The sequence below is a fragment of the Macrobrachium rosenbergii genome, chromosome 13, assembly GCF_040412425.1.
Source record: "Macrobrachium rosenbergii isolate ZJJX-2024 chromosome 13, ASM4041242v1, whole genome shotgun sequence".
NCBI classification, from domain to species: domain Eukaryota; kingdom Metazoa; phylum Arthropoda; class Malacostraca; order Decapoda; family Palaemonidae; genus Macrobrachium; species Macrobrachium rosenbergii.
This window is the reverse complement of record NC_089753.1, coordinates 39,660,424-39,673,912: the sequence shown is the minus strand read 5'-3', so window position 1 is coordinate 39,673,912 and position 13,489 is coordinate 39,660,424. Positions and strand designations below refer to the sequence as shown.

At 33.1% G+C, this 13,489-nt stretch overlaps 1 protein-coding gene across 1 annotated transcript in view; it reads right to left on the bottom strand.

Annotated features, from left to right (window-relative positions):
* Positions 1-12,099, bottom strand: part of LOC136845220 (oxytocin receptor-like) — a 41,469-nt gene extending 29,370 nt beyond the window's left edge. Inside the window, exon 1 of the mRNA XM_067115292.1 lies at positions 11,074-12,099. The gene's annotated coding sequence lies outside the window, so the exon portion shown is untranslated. The remainder of the gene's footprint in view (positions 1-11,073) is intronic.
* Positions 12,100-13,489: the final 1,390 nt, after the last annotated feature.

Below are 13,489 nucleotides of genomic sequence, written 5' to 3'. Positions count from 1 at the left end.
GAGACTAATAAGAGAGCAAGAAAATGTTGAGAGGATGAGGAACTAGAAGAGGAAAAAAAGTCTAGACCTATGAAGGAATTGACGAATAAAGACTTAAGAACATCAAGAAATAAGAGGTAGACGAGGATGAAGAAGAAAGTCTAGAAGGAGTAGACGATTGAGAGAGCAAGAACACCTGAGAGGATGAGGAAAAAAGTCTGGATGATAAAGAAAGAAGTAGACGAATAAAGGATAGTAAAAAAGAAGTAGGTGGAGAAGGAGGAGGAGGTAAGGGTGCCTGCAAAGAAGAGAGGGTAAAGGAAGGAGAAGGCTTTAGGAAAGATTGGGATATAAGGCAAATCTAAAGATGTGCGTAGATAAATAAGATTAGAAAGTCTGGGAGGATTGGGTTGGCAGGGATGAAAAACAGGCGAAGTAGAAAGTAAGAAATATTAAAGGGTTAGAAATTAAAGGACAGAGAAAACCTGGCTGGATGATCAAATGAATATAGTAGTAAAGAAGAAGAAACAGACGATGAAGAATGGTAGAAGGAAAACACAAGAAAGTCTAACCGAACGAAGAGATTATGACAGAAAGTTTAAATTAAAAGGGCAGTAGATGAACAGGGTAAAATGTTTTAGGAGAAATAAATGAAAAAGGAAGTAAGTAAGTCAAGTAAGAGGAGGTAGATGAAGCCGAAGAGTAGACGAAGGAGGAGGTGGTAAATTCTGAAATGATGAGAAAAAGTAAAAGAACAAAGTCTAGAAAAAATAGAGGACGAAGGAGGGAGAAAGACAAAGTAGACAATAAGGGAAGAAATTCTGGAAGGAAGATTAGATAAGGGGGAAGAAACTGGAGCGAAAATTAGGCAGTATGGAGGAAAAACATAAAAGAATAATCAGGTAAATAAAGAGGAAACTCTAGGGATAGATACAGACGAACGAGGATAAAAAAAAAAAAAACAGGAGAATTGAGGAAGTAAGAAAACTGACAGTGACAATTAGGCAAAGGAGATATTAAGAGAGGCAGTAAGAAACAAGTAAAAAATGCACCGAAGTTTCTTCGGCGCAATTAAGTTTTCTGCACAGCCGCTAGAGCGTATAATCAAGGCCACCGAAAATAGATCTATCTTTCGGTGGTCTCGGTATAATGCTCTATGAACCGCGGCCCATGAAACTAACCACGGCCCGTTGGTGGCCTGTCATATATCGTTGCCAGAAGCACGATTATTGCTAACTTTAACCTTGAATAAAATAAAAACTACTGAGGCTAGAGGGCTGCAATTTGGTGTGTTTGATGATTAGAGGGTGGATGATTATCATACCAATTTGCAGCACTCTAGCCTCAGTAGTTTTTAAGATCTGAGGACGGACAGAAAAAAGTGCGGACGGACAGACAAAGCCGGCACAATAGTTTTCTTTTACAGAAAACTAAAAATGTAGAAGTAGAGAAAAGGGTTGATGACAGGGAAGAGCAGGAGAAGGGAGAGGAGCAAAGGGGGAGAGAATAAATATGAGTAAAAGAGGCATAGGAGGAAACAGTGTTTCAAAGCTAAAATTTAAAAGCATCCGAGAAGGGGGAACGACAGCGAAAGAAGGAAAAGAAGATGAATAGAGAAAGACTGAAAGAGAAGAAGGAACTGAAGAATTCGGAAGAAGAAAATAAGGATAATGAGTTTAAAGGGCGAGGGTGAGAACGACTTAAAAACGGAGGTGGAACGCAGGTAAAGAATGCCGATAAAATTAGGAATTGAGAAAAAAACAGGAGAAAGAGAGAGAGAGAGAAGCAGTAGAAAATAAACGGTTGGGAAATGAAGAGGGAGTAGAAAAGTAAAAAAAAAAAAAAAGGACAGAGAGATGACAAAATAGAGATGATTTTTAGAAGAGAGGAATATTACGAAGATGGGACGAACTGCATTGAAGAAAAAAAAATTAGGAATCTCATGTCTCCGCCAAATTTCATCAGTAAACGATGAACAGAGAACCAGAGAAAAAAAAAAAACACTCTAAACAAATGGAAAATAAAACATTATTCTGACGCAAGTTTCAAACGCTTGAATTTTTGCCCTTTTCCGCTGTGAATTTGTTGGTGCATTCAGCAGGCAATCACGGATGAAATCCAGTTATTTGCATCAAAAGCATTTCCACTGACGCAGTCATTAACACGCACAGTCGAGAAAGTTACACCCGTGATTTCCATTCGTTTCTGTTCTAAATAAGCTGATAAAATACAGGAGCTGATGAATTCACGCTGATGAACTTGATTCGTTTAGATCTTAAAATATGGAAGATATCACATTTCTGAGAATGATTCGTATTTGTTTAGATGAGCTGGTAAAATGCATAGTTTGAGTTTATGCAACTTACGCTTTCAATTAGCTTTTAATCTTAAATGACCTGATAAACTACAAAAATTAAGAATGCCATTCATTAGAATTCGAGTACATTTTTAGTTTTCTGTAAAAGAAAACTATTGTGCCGGCTTTGTATGTACGTCCGCCCTTTATTCAGTCCGCACTTTTTTCTGCCCGCTCTCAGATCTTAAAAATTACTGAGGCTAGAGGGCTGCAAATTGGTACGTCATTAAGCATACCAAATTGCAGCCCTCTAGCCTTAGTAGTTTTTATTCTATTTAAGGTTAAAGTTAGCCATAATCGTGCTTCTGGCAACGATATAGGATAGGCCACCACCGGGCCGTGGTTAAAGTTTCATGGGCCGCGGCTCATACAACATTTTACCGAGACCACCAAAAGATAGATCTATTTTGGGGTGGCCTTGATTATACGCTGTAGCGGCTGTACAGGAAATCGATTGCGCCAAAGAAATTTCGGCGCATTTTTTACTTGTTTCTAAACTAAGTGGATAAAATTCAGAAATTTAGGATGCCACACTTATGGATTTAATTCATCTCATCTCAGCTTTAGATAAGGTGATAAGACACAAAAGTCAAAGCGTTTGAACTTTCAGGCTGATAACATATCAGACATTGGGGATACCACACTTATGAATTTTATGTTTCTCTCGAACATGACGAAATTCACATCCCGTAGGGGGTTAGTGCCATCAGTGCAACTCGTGTGGTGCACTGTAGGCATCACCTAAGGTTCTTGCAGTGTGCCTTCGGCCCCTAGCTGCAACCCCTTTCGTTCCTTTTACTGTACCTCCTTTCATCTTACTCTCCACCCTCTCCTAACAATTATTCATAGTTCAGCTGCGAGGTTTTCCTTCTGTTACACTTTTCACACCTTTTACTGTCAATTTCCATTTCAACGCTGAGTGACCTTTGGCCTAAATTCTGTATTCAATTCAATTCAATTCAATTCAGTGACGAAATTCAGAGTATTGTGACTTTGAAAATTCAGTTTTTAACTTCTCAGTAAGGTTCCCAGTGTTCAGTTGGTCGCAAAATTATTACTATATTTTTATTAAACCTTTGTGTCAATCCGTGAATCACATGAAGGAAAATGAATTGAAATGTAGAAATGATTATTTGAAATGAATTTTTGCAGAGGTGTGAAATGCAATAACAAATTTTGTCAACAAAAGTTCGTATTTTGGAGGAGAATAGATAAAAGACATTTGCTTTGTGTACAAATTACTTTTCTGAGTGCTGAAAAGGGTTTGTTGTTATTAAAGTTTCCCATGCGACATTTAAGGAAATGAATGAATTCGCCTGTGTACAAAACTGGAGGAGTAATTGAAATTATTCCAGTAGTCAGTAAGAGACTGGTATAAACAATGTTTGATGGAAAAGAGAGAGAGATTTTGTTATTGAATCTCCTCTTTAGAAATTCACATCAATATTAGTTTTTCCTTTGAAGTAAGCAGTACGTGATAAATATAAAAATAAAGGCAAGGAAAATAAGAGAAATAGATTGACAGAAGAGTATAAAAATATAAAGGTCCCATGAACCCTTTTTAAAAACATAAATACGAAACCTCACAATTAACCCAAGATCTTACAATCAATGAAAGCCTTCACAAGTAAATAGAAATAAATAGAAGCCTTAAAATAGCGATGGGTATCATCATTAACGTGACATTTTGCAAGTCATTACGAAAAGTGTCTCATTCATTTCACTTAAAAACCTTAAAGTATCTTTGCGCATTATTAACATAACGTTCCACAAGCAGTTACGAAAATTGCCCCACTCACCTGTTTATCCCCTAAATCAGGGAGATTCACTTTCAGTCATGCTATCCCTATTCTCTTCCAAGAATATCAGGTGATTACTTCGACCCCCCCGTCATTGAGGACTTAATTATTCGCGTGGGCCTTCCCTTGTAGCCTGATACAGCTGGTGACACACTGTTCTCTGCTTTCAAGCACAGTTGTCTCTTTTCAGGCGGTTTTAAAAGCATTTCCTTTGTGTTTTTACATTGGATGTAGAGTTATTATTATTATTATTTTTATTATTATTATTATTATTATTATTATTATTATTATTATTATTATTTTAGTTTTGATATTCTGTTCTCTGCTTTCAGCACAGTTGTCTCTTTTCAGTCGGTTTTAAAAGCATTTCCTTTGTGTTTTTACATTGGATGTAGAGTTATTATTATTATTATTATTATTATTATTATTATTATTATTATTATTATTATTATTATTTTAGTTTTTATGCATATCTTTGTTTATGCTTTATCTGTGGAGTTTATTATTATTGTTATTATTATTATTATTATTTTAGTTTTTATGCATATCATTGTTTCTGCTTTATCTGTGGAGTTTATTATTATTATTATTATTATTATTATTATTATTATTATTATTATTATTATTATTATTATTCTAGTTTTTATGCATATCATTGTTTCTGCTTTATCTGTGGAGTTTATTATTATTATTATTATTATTATTATTATTATTATTATTATTATTATTTTAGTTTTTATGCATATCATTGTTTCTGCTTTATCTGTGGAGTTTATTATTATTATTATTATTATTATTATTATTATTATTATTATTATTATTATTTTAGTTTTTATGCATATCAATGTTTCTGCATTATCTGTGAAGTTAATATTATTATTATTATTATTATTATTATTATTATTATTATTATTATTATTATTATTATTATTATTGCTAATAGATTCACAATTTCGTGAAAAACAATCTGAGTAATAAAAATCCACAATTATATAGTAAATATATTACTATGTAAAAAATCAAAGACTTTCGAACACCTGAACGGTGTTCCTCATCAGTGTTAACGTTAAAATGCAGTGAGGGTAATTTTCTTATGAAATCGTTTTTAAAAATTAGGGGCGGGGCGAGAAGATAACAGCCCATCACGGAAGTGCTGGTTCGGGTGTTATGTAATGTCAAATTCAACAGGCAGTTGCGCCAATCTTCTTGATCTTCGTACTTGCTCTGCTTCCTCTTCCCCTCTCTCTCTCTCTCCAGATAGCCGACGTCCCTGTGGATGGTTCCGACTATGGCACCTATGCAGCGCAGGCAGATGCAACATCGCAAGTACGAAGATCAAGGAGATTGGCGCAACTGCCTGTTGAATTTGACTTTACATAACACCCGAACCAGCACTTCCGTGATGGGCTGTTATCTTCTCGCCCCGCCCCTAATTTTTAAAAACGATTTCATAAGAAAATTACCCTCACTGCATTTTAACGTTAACACTGATGAGGAACACCGTTCAGGTGTTCGAAAGTCTTTGATTTTTTACATAGTAATATATTTACTATATAATTGTACATTATTATTATTATTATTATTATTATTATTATTATTATAGATTTAAAACATATATCGTTATGATTTATAAATTATTGTGCAGAAAAGAATAAACAAACATTTATGTAAAAATATTATTATTATTATTATTATTATTATTATTATTATTATTATTATTATTATTTTTGGTTGATGTAGTTACATTACTGTCACTACTGCTGCGATCTTAGACAATAAAAACCAACTAAAAATTTACGTGTTATATGAGGGAAGACTTTTGAAAGTTCATTGTCATTTCCGCGGAAAAAATAAAATCCTTTATAAAAACAAGAAGGGGAGCAGTCATGCTGAAAATTTCTATTATGTTTTTTTTAATCAATGAAAGACTCATTTTTAGTTTTCTGTAGAAGAAAACTGTTGTGCCGGCTTTGGCTGTCCGTCCGCACTCTTTTTATGTCCGCACTTTTTTCTGTCCACCCTCAGATCTTAAAAACTACTGAGGCTGTAGGGCTGCAAATTGGTATGTTGATCATCCACCGTCCAGTCATCAAACATATCAAATTGCAGCCATCTAACCTCAGTAATTTTTATTTCAAAGTTAAAATTAGCCGTAATCGTGCCTCTGGCACCGCAACAACACAGGCCGCAACGGCCGGCTGAGAGTTTCATGGGCCGCGGCTCATACAACATTACACCGAGACCACCTAAAGATAGATCTATTTTCGATGGCTTTGATTATACGCTGTAGCGGCTGTACAGAAAACTCGATTGCTTAGGCGCATTTTTACTTGTTTTTTTTTTTATTGAAAACATGAAAACAAACTTTTTAAAATCAAGTCATCTGTTTGGAGTTTTGGAGGTCGACAAAAGACAATTAGAATTTCATAAGTCTTCGTTTTTAATTTGTTAAGAGCACAGAGCACGGAACAAATAAAAGCAGCTTTACTGAAAATTTAACCTAGAGTTGCCAAAGAGAGAACGATGATACATCTTTTTTGAATATGTACCGGGAGGAGTTAGATAAATGTGAATAAAACATGAACTACATGCCAGGTTCATGATGTTCATTATTGTTCCATTAATATTGAAAACATTATTATTATTATTATTATTATTATTATTATTATTATTATTATTATTGATGCGTTTTTCATTGTTCCATTAATATTGAAAACATTATTATTATTATTATTATTATTATTATTATTATTATTATTATTATTATTATTATTATTATTATTATTATTATTGATGCGTTGAGTTACTCACATATTTTGTATTATGTACGAAAGCAAGAGCATAAATAAACTGTCATTCTTAACATTTTAATTAACTTATTAATTAATCTTGCGACTTCATTTTTATGCCTGGACGTTGATGACCTGTCAGAGGGGGAAGCAATCTACGTTCCCTCTTTTTCAGTTTTATTAATTTCGTTATTTTCGTGTGGCTGACTGTATATTTGAAAGTAAAAGTCATGTTTTTCTTTATATACTGACTAATTTTATTGAGCTTTCGTTATCAGTTTTATTATTTTCGACAGTCTTAGCTGATTTAATTACAGGTTAACAGAATATAAATGTTGGTTTTTCCTAGATTTTATCAAACGCTGTTCCATCATGGTGACAGTAACGCTCAGAAAAGGCTTTATTTTTATATGTATATCAGATCACATTATGGGGTCCTAATTACTTGATAATGACGTCACAACATATTTATAATGGTCTACTACTCAGTGCGAGGTCGCGCAAGAGTTCATTAAATATTACAAAACAGGTCACTCTTTCATTATTTGCTGATGGTGACTTCATGGTGTCCCTCCCCCTACAACAGTCACAATCTTCCCACCATACCAGGGCATTTCAGTGTAATCTCATCAACTCTCTTTCAGTTGTTTAATTATCATCTTCAACAGTCACTTTCTCATTCATTCTCAAACTTACACTAAGTACTTTCACTCTTGCGTGATTTAGTTCTGCTTCCCTTCCACACTAAGTACTTTCACTCCTGCGTGATTTAGTTCTGCTTCCCTTCCACACTAAGTACTTTCACTCTTGCGTGATTTAGTTCTGCTTCCCTTCCGCACTAAGTACTTTCACTCTTGCGTGATTTAGTTCTGCTTCCTTCCACACTAAGTACTTTCACTCTTGCGTGATTTAGTTCTGCTTCCCTTCCACACTAAGTACTTTCACTCTTGCGTGATTTAGTTCTGCTTCCCTTCCACACTAAGTACTTTCACTCTTGCGTGATTTAGTTCTGCTTCCCTTCCACACTAAGTACTTTCACTCTTGCGTGATTTAGTTCTGCTTCCCTTCCGCCCTTCAGATTCATCAAATTTTCAAAATACTCACTCCATCGACCCAAGACTCCATTCACTTCAGACAGAATCCCGCAGCGTAGATCTTTTATGATGCAATCCATTTGTTCATTAAACCTTCTCTGCATCGCTTCTTTGTAGACCAACTTCCTGTGCTACCTAAAGTTTTTAATTGCATCCCTTATGTCTCTAGTACTTGCTTGCAAAAGATCTTCCTTTTTGTCATATGATCGTAGCTCAAGTAGCCTTTTTTTTCACCAAGCTTCTCATTTTATTGCCATTCTTCATAATTTCCTGTTCACTCTTGGAAACTCCCTGCTGACCCTGTGACCCCATAACTGAACCTTACTTACGCTTCTTCTGCTCCCTACAATTCGTTGTCTTCAACCCTACTCCGCAATTCCTGCATAATTTTCCTCGTGGGCTTTTTCCACTTCTTACGAGATTCACTTGTGATAATGACATTTACAGAAACATTTTCACTTGTTCTCCTGCACCTTTAAACTGATTTGATTTTTCGCTTCAGTCTTACGCTAACTTGGTTTTCCATTTGTTCTGCGCTTACAGGTATACTAGCAAACTCTTTCTCTTACCGTTTTTCCCTGTTCATTCTTTTATATATATATATATATATATATATATATATATATATATATATATATATATATATATATATATATATATATATATATATATCTGTGCACACATATATATATATTATATATATATATATATATATATATATATATATATATATATATATATATATATATATATCTTTCTCTTTTTGTCATTCTATCCAGAATGTGAAAGGAAGGGGTTAACATTTATTTTTATAGTTAGCAGTTTTTCCCAGTAAGCCTGAACGCAATATATCTTTCTCTTTGTCATTCTATCCAGAATGTGAAATCGAGGGGTTAGTATTTATTTTTATAGGTAGCAGTTTTTCCCGGTAAGCCTGAAAGCAATTGTCTTTTTCCGTTTTGATCCCTTTATCCTCAAAGTCACATATCCTTTTCAAAGCGGCAATCAGAGACCTCTTCACCTCAGGGGAATTATCATAAGGACAATTATTGTGTCTAGAGCTGTTACTGAACTTTGATATTAGTTAAAAGCAGGTTTTACATGGTCTGGGAAAAAAAACAAACTCGCAGCAGTAGACCTGATGAATAAATGCTAATCTCGGGAGGAAAGGAATAATTAAATTGTGAGGAAATTAAAATTTTTCTTTCTCCTTCGTCGCTCTTAAAATCTAGTTCCTAAAATCCAGTCTGGGTTAATGAAGGCTTATCTTTTCTTCTTGGTTTTCATGCAGAAACAAATTTACATGTCAAGCTTCTTTTCATTTTTCTGAATTACCTAACCGACTTTTTGAAAAATCCTAAATATCCTGCCATGAAGAAAACGTCGCTTGTGCTTACTAATGCTTTCTTTGACTTGTTAGAGAGAGCAGATAAAGTAAGTCACAAGTTAATTGTTCCTCATTTTCTATTGATAGGAAAATATAAGTACCTTGAACCTTCTGGCTTATTAGTTCCTATTAATAGAATAATCAGTGTAATAATTTCACTCTCAGTCAGTCAGAATCATTATTTCCATGGATTTCATTCCCTCTGGCATAAGCCGTTATGGTAATTACAAACATTTCATGATTAAATGAAATGAATCATATTCTGTCGTGGATGACTCTGCAAAAAAAATTGTTTTCTTTCACATTGAAATCTGCTAAAAGTTTTCACGTAAAGGTATGTAAGCAATTTTATGTGCTTAGTATAAAAGCTAAGTAGTTAATTTTTGCACTATAGGCGTAATCAGAATTAATTATTTTCAAGAAAATATTACTATCTCTTTTACGAGAAAACGCTGAGAGAGAGAGAGAGAGAGAGAGAGAGAGAGAGAGAGAGAGAGAGAGAGAGAGAGAGAGAGAGAGAGAGAGTGTGTGTGTGTGTGTGTGTGTGTGTGTGTGTGTGTGTGTGAGAGAGAGAGAGAAAGAGAGGGAGAGAGAGAGAGAGATAGGTGTGTGTGTGTGTGTGTGTGTGTGTGTGAGAGAGAGAGAGACAGACAGACAGACAGAGAGATCTTCCTGAATGACTATTAAATATTCTGTTTTTAAAAAAACAACGAATAATAAATATATATTATGAACACGGCGCCTTACTAGTTCTTAAAAAAGTCATTTTGACGATTTACCGATTAAGATATAGAAGAACGATTTTTTTACTGAATTTTTTAAGAGTTATATAGGGAGATTAATTTTCACTTCAACTCAAAAAATTATATTTCCCTTGGGAATTATATGAACTTAAAAAATTATATTTCCCTTGAGAATTATATAAACTTAAAAATCACGACGTTGTTATATGTCAGATTTATGGAATTGACAGAATATAGTTAGGTAAGAATCTGAATTTTTTTAAAAAGTCTGGCTTAATCTGAGATGTAAAGACGTACACATATTTTTAGTATAGTGTTTCTTAACTTGGGGGGCGTCAGCAATTTCCAGGGGAGGCGCGAGCCCTAGGGAAAAATTAAAAATTTTCTAATTATATTCGTTATTCTCTCAACAAGAGTGAGGAACTAATATTCAGAAGTTTATGAACAAGTGGAAACGTATCGCCTCATAACGTTTGTTTCCTATAGTCTTTGTGGTTATTTACCTCCCTCCCTATCCTTCGAAACCCCTTTCTCTTTTTTTCATTTTTCTTTAATTCTGGGAGAGAATTTTACTCGTAGACGCAAGTGGGGCGTGGAGGCAAGGACCAGCTGTTAGAGGGGGCGTAGTAATAAAAAAGGGTAAGAACCACTGTTTTAGTATATAAAAAGTCCACTTTTAATAATGATTGAGACACCTTCATAAAAGATTATCCTAGTAAGTGAAATGTGAAGACAAATACCCGTAGGCTTATTGATATATTAGAAATATTGTAAGAAAAATCTAGAAGTTATTCTATCATTTTCTGTTTCATCGATAATGGAAAAAATAGCATATATATTTTCCTTGTTTTTTTTTATAATTTACAACCAAAAACGCGTTTAAGAATCACCTTTTAACCACAATAAGTAAAGATCAAATATCTTACCTTTCAAATGCTCATCAGCTGTTGATGTCTCCGGAATGCATCACACGATCCCATTTGATAATCACTGTACGTTCGATTGAGCTAGAATATAGCTTTTTGACACTGATTTATATAGGAAATATCTATCGTAGTATATCTAGTTTCGGAAGAGTGTCATCCGTATTTTCTTTTTCAAATCAAATCTGCATCACTATTGTCATTATTCACAGGATACTTGTATTGTCGCTATTTATTTTATTTATTCATTTTTATTTATTTAAGTCCTGAAAAAATTCACCATTTTCCTTTATCACAGCGTTATTTTCCAGTCACATCATTTCTTTCGTTTAGTTTTCCAGGGAGGATACAATCGTTATTAATCCATACCACAAATCATTTCATTTAGGAATAGAATAACCCCTGATTTTCAATGTCACTTGTAGTCAGATTTCTCTAGGTTAAGTCAATTTCCAAAGGTTTTCAGACTAGAGCGTCAAAATGCTGAGTGCTGGAAAAGAATAAAAAAGGTAAGTTTAGTATGTAGTCAGTTAGCCTTCGGTGTCGTATTAGGTTACGTGTTTTTATGGATCACTAAAAATTTTTCTTTCTCGCTTCTTTAATCATGTCATTTTATATTTTAAGCACTTCTGGTGGAGATCCGTTTCCGTTGTCTGATGACTTTTTCTAGTCCGGCGTCGGTTTGTGTGTATAGATATATGGATAAAATTGTAATCAACTGACACATATAAAATCTTCATAGTTTGTGAAAAAAAAATGTACTGATAATCACACATTAGAGGCATCCGTAAAAAGAAGAAAAACATAAAACCTACTGATAAATGCAAGAGTAAAAAAAACACATAAGAGAATAATTACATAAGTAGGTAAATGGGGCAGTATCTCTTTCCACACTTTTCCTAACTCACTGGACAGAAAAAGAGAGTTGTTGAATTACTGCTGATTTACGAAATGTTAAAATTGGTTATCTGTTATATTTAATCAGAGAATCTCTGCGTCATTCTGATATCCCTCTCTATGTACCCATTCACCCATAAATGCACACGCATACATATACACTCGTACACATGTATCTATGTGTGTGTATATATATATATATATATATATATATATATATATATATATATATATATATATATATATATATATATATATTTGTGTTTGTGTATGTGTATGTATGCATGCATGTATGTACATAATTATGTATGTATCTGTATTAAAGAATATTTTTATTTAAATTTTGATATTGAAGGTGACCAGTACCTTGAATTTCAACTAACCATTTTTTTTCAATCCACAGCTATAAAGTAAATATCTTGACACGTGGCAAAGAATTTGGTTAAAATATAGGCACTCCAACTCTAAATTATTTTTATGATAAATAAGAAACCTGAATACCCTGAAGAGAATGTCATTGACTTCCGACCTCCTGGCTAAATATAGCTCAATCACTCAATCATTTATACTCTCTCATGGTTGAGTTTTCTGGGAATTGCTGTCGGATTTTCATGATATATTAAATAAATGTACATTTTACGTAAAAGTTATTTTTAAAACATACATAAAAACTGAATATAATAAAAAAAAAATCGAAGGGAACCCGTTCATGAAAACTCTCAGTGAGAATGCTTTGTGCGTGTCTGTGTTGTTGAACGTAAATCTATTGGATGAAAGTATTTTGTTCTTTACGGTTATAATTAATGTAGAAGACTTCGATCTGTTATTGAATTGTATTGGGATTATATATGTATATATATGTATATGTATATATATGTATATGTATATATATATTATATATACTGTGGATATTATATATATATATATATATATATATATATATATATATATATATATATATATATATATATATATATATATATATATATATATATATATATATATATATATATTGTTCCTAACAGTTACAATTAATGTAGAAGATCTCAACAGCTATTCAGTTGTATTGTACTGAGTGTATATATATATATATATATATATATATATATATATATATATATATATATATATATATATATATATATATATATATATATATATATATCTTTTTTCCCTTCTTCGGTAGGAAACTGACAGGACGGGCAAATGGCATATTGCTAGGAAGCCAAGGAAATAAAAAAAAAAATAGGAAAACATAAAAAAAAGTAATGCAGATGATTAAGTGAAGAAGAATAAATGATTTTCGAAGTCAGTTCAGAGAAAAAGAAAGCAGCCTGGAACTCAGTCTGAGAATACATTCCAACGTTTTAGGAATCTGGAAAAATAAACCGTGAACAAGAGTCGATGACAATAGGAATGAGGAGAAATTCCCAAGGGAAGACGTTGTTAGGAAACAGTAATTTGCGAAAATGATTGAGAGCTGCAAATAATGATTCCAGGAAAACAATTCCAGAGGTATATG